The 4,419-nt window shown below is 45.5% G+C and overlaps 1 pseudogene; it reads right to left on the minus strand.

Annotated features, from left to right (window-relative positions):
* Window positions 1-731: 731 nt before the first annotated feature.
* Window positions 732-4,063, minus strand: LOC102142354 (nucleophosmin-like; annotated as a pseudogene).
* Window positions 4,064-4,419: the final 356 nt, after the last annotated feature.

Below are 4,419 nucleotides of genomic sequence, written 5' to 3' on the forward strand. Positions count from 1 at the left end.
CACTCTTATCAGGTGATGAAATAGAATACTCTCCCACCTTGTGAATGAAGACCAAAGAATTATTTGCTTAAAAATATGCCTATTTGCTTGGCTGCTTAGACATTCTTGCACAACTCCCAGCAGTAATCACCTGTCTGAAATAATTCAGGCAGCGGCTGTCATTCACTGAGTCCATCTGCACATATACAGGGAGCGGCAGACGGATGCTGGGGGCGTGAGGGTGAGTTGTGTGTCCATCCCACCTCGTCACGCTGTTCACAGACCATCGGGGAAGACGAGTGAACAGACGACTTCCACGTCGTAGAGCGAGGGAGAAGTGTGTGCGCCCCAGGTGCTGGGGAAGCACACAATGCAGCACCTTCGCCAGGGATGTCCTAATGAAGTCGAAGGAGTCCATTCTCAAAGAACTAGTGGGGACCACCCAGCTGAAGGGGAAGCAAAGGGCTTTTCTGAATAGTGGCAACTGCATGTGCCAAGGCAGAGGCCCCTGGAAGAGGGTGGCAAGTTCTGGCAATAGCAAGAGGGGACTGAATTATGTGGTGGTCCTACTCTGAACACCCCAGCTGCTACTCTGCTGCCTGGCAACTGGTGGTCCCCAGGCTACTTCATCTCCCATTGCCTCAGTGTATGGCCAGGTCAGAGGCCAAGACAAAGGCAAGGAAAAGGGACCCTAGAGGGGGATCCAAGGCACACTAAAGTGCTGGCAGTTGCCTTGTGTCCTGCATGCATCCTTTTTTTTTTTTTTTTTTTTACTTTATTAAAATACTGAGTTTTATTTCACATGTATATTTTTGTCTCCCCACCATTTCCATGTCTGACCACTGCTACTACTATGTCCTATCATAACATTCCATACACACTTAAAACCAAGCAAAGGGTGGAGCCCCATCTTTAAAAACTAAACAGGCATTTTGGACAACACATTCTTGACAACACTTATCAAACATGGTAGGGAAAGTTCTCACTCTGCATTATAAAAACGACAGCCAGATATCAACTATTACAGAAATGAAATAAGACGGAAAATTTTTAACAAATTGTTTAAACTATTTTCTTAAAGAGACTTCCTCCACTGCCAGAGATCTTGAATAGCCTCCCGCTCAGTCGTACGGAAGCAATTCTTCACATAATTGATGAACTTGGCTTCCACTCTGCGAAGAAAGCCACCTTTTTCTATACTTGCTTGCATTTTTGCTTTAATGTCTTCTACAGAACTAGGTCTTTTTGGTGTTTTAGGAATTTTTTCCTGTTTTTTGAAGGATTCTTGTCCTTTTGATCTTGGTGTTGATGATGGTTTTGAGTCTTTTCCATTCTGATTTGACTTCTATGCATTTTTGGCTCGAGTATCTCAAATAGATTTTTTCACTGGTGCTTTTTCTTCAGCTTCCTCATCATCAAAATCATCATCTTCTTCGTCATCATTATCTTCATCATCATCTTCAGCAGCAGCAAGTTTTACTTTTTTCTGTGGAACCTTGCTACCACTTCCAGGGGCAGACCACTTTCCTGATATACTTAAGAGTTTCACATCCTCCTCCTCTTCATCTTCTGACTCTGCATCTTCCTCCACAGCTACTAAGTGCTGTCCACTAATATGCACTGGACCTGAACCACACTTCAACCTTAAGACCACTGGTGGTGTGATTTCAAAGCCCCCAAGGGAAACCGTTGGCTGTACAGACATTTTCTTTTTTCGTTTTTGTTTTTGTTTTCGTTTGTTTTTTTTGAGACAGGGTCTTGCTCTGTTACCCAGGCTGGAGTGTAGTGGTGCAATCTCGGCTCACTGCACGCTCCGCCTCCCGGGTTCACGCCATTCTCCTGCCTCAGCCTCCCGAGAAGCTGGGACTGCAGGCGCCCGCCACCACGCCTGGCTAATTTTTTTTGTATTTCTAGTAGAGACGGGGTTTCACCATGTTAGCCAGGATGGTCTCGATCTCCTGACCTCGTGATCCGCCCGCCTTGGCCTCCCAAAGTGCTGGGATTTACAGGTGTGAGTCACCGCAGACATTTTCAAAGTTGCCAGTGTTACTTGATTTGGACTACCTTCGTAATTCATTGCCTCTGCTTCAACAACGTACAATTCATCCTCTGCACCAGCCCCTAAACTGACCGTTCTTAAACAACTGGTGCTCGTTTTCATCATTATCCACCTTAAAGTGATCATCTTTGTCGGCCTTTAGTTCACAACCGAAAAGACTGTTTTGGGGCCTCGGGGGGCTCATGTCCACATCCATCGTGTCTTCCATCAGGTGGCGGCGGGCACTTCGGTGGGAGAGAAGGCGGACGGAGATAAACCGACGCTGCCCCACAGAATAGCCGCGTAGGACAGAATCATACCAGGAATGTTCTGTATGCATTCTGTCCACATCCACAAGAGTTCAAATATTTTGCTATCTGGCCGGGCGCAGTGGCTCACGCCTGCAATTCCAGCACTTTAGGTAGCTGAGGTAGGTGGATCACTTGAGCCCAGGAGATAGAGACCAGCCTGGCCAACATGGCAAAACCCCATCTCTAAAAAAACACAAAAATTACCTGAGCATGGTGGTATGTGCCTGTAAGTCCCACCTACTCAGGAGGCTGAGGTGGGAGAATCAGCCGACCGAGCCCAGGAGGTTGAGGCTGCAATGAGCCGAGATCATGCCACTGCACTCCAGCCTGAGCAACAGAGTGAGAACTTGTCTCAAAATATATATATGTGGGGGGGGGGGGGCACACACGCTAACTAAGGACACTATCTCAAAACCTGAAGAGAAAGGGCATCACTAAATAGCCAACAGAGATTTGGACATAATCAGAGCTACTGTTCACAAAATGACACAAGGAAACACCAAGCAGGGAGTAAACAGTGATCATCTGTGGGATTTGAAAACTCGACCTCCAGGAAACACCTAGATTGATTGCTCATAAAACTATTTCCTCTGCCCAGCTGCCCAACATCTGGGAAGTGAGGAGCGCCTCTGCCCGGCTGCTGTGCAACCCTCCAAGTGTGAAGTGACAGCCTTGTGTGTGATATTTCTGCCCTCCCCAAGTTAGCATTTTCAACATTAAAGTTTACTTTTTTTTTTTTTTTTTTTTTGAGACGGAGTCATGCTCTGTCGCCCAGGCTGGAGTGCAGTGGCCGGATCTCAGCTCACTGCAAGCTCCGCCTCCCGGGTTCACGCCATTCTCCTGCCTCAGCCTCCCAAGTAGCTGGGACTACAGGCGCCCGCCACTTCGCCCGGCTAGTTTTTTGTATTTTTTAGTAGAGACGGGGTTTCACCGTGTTAGCCAGGATGGTCTCGATCTCCTGACGTCGTGATCCGCCCGTCTCGGCCTCCCAAAGTGCTGGGATTACAGGCTTGAGCCACCGCGCCCGGCCTAAAGTTTACTTTTTAATTGAAAGTTTTAAATTGGAGAATAAAAAAAAAAAACTATTTCCCCTCAGTCCTAAACTTGTTTCACTTCATGAAACCAGTTAACTAAGTGACAAAAGAAAGTTTTGTCTTTATCAGAGTACACACACATGCCAAGGCATTAATTATTTACAATTTTCCATTATTTAATTTCCATTTAGTGCCTCATCTTTCAATGAGCCATATGTTTTCCCTTTGAACAGGGTTTTGGCAAAATTTTTCCATTTTTTTATGTCGCTGTAATTCATTCTCTATCAAACATTAAATATTCATTTATTTCTATACTCTGTAATAAGGTTTTCCATCCTTCTGGTCTCCTGGTGACTTTGACTTTATCAGTCCTATTGAATTTTGGTAAAAAAATCATATACTTCTCATTAGTTCAGAACAACAGGGTTAAAAACTAATTTTGATAGTTAAAATAGCTGAAAATAGCCGGGCACGGTGGCTCAGACTTGTAATCCCAGCACTTTGGGAGGCTGAGGCGGGCAGATCACGAGGTCAGGAGATCGAGACCATCCCGGCTAACAGGGTGAAACCCCGTCTCTACTAAAAATACAAAAAAAAAAAAAAAATTAGCTGGGCGAGGTGGCGGGCGCCTGTAGTCCCAGCTACTCGGGAGGCTGAGGCAGGAGAATGGCGTGAACCCGGGAGGCGGAGCTTGCAGTGACCAGAGATCGCGCCACTGCACTCCAGCCTGGGCGACAGAGCGAGACTCCGTCTCAAAAAAAAAAAAAAAAAAAGCTGAAAATAACACTGAATACATGCATCAGTGGCAAGAGCATCAGCTTGGAGTCAGACCAGCCATGCTTGAAATAACTGCACCATCAATTAACCTCTCTTAGCCTTAATTTTCTCATCTGTGCAGTTGGCATAAGAAGTGTCTACTTCTTAAAGGTGCTGTGAGAAATAAGTGAGCAAATGAATGCTAATGCATTTGGAAATTATAAAGCACTAATCAGATGTAAAAGCGTGTTCTTAAATTACTTACTGAATGAATGTAGGTTTTATAATTTTTCCTTTGAAC

The sequence above is a fragment of the Macaca fascicularis genome, chromosome 12 (genome assembly GCF_037993035.2).
Source record: "Macaca fascicularis isolate 582-1 chromosome 12, T2T-MFA8v1.1".
Classification (NCBI taxonomy): Eukaryota; Metazoa; Chordata; class Mammalia; order Primates; family Cercopithecidae; genus Macaca; species Macaca fascicularis.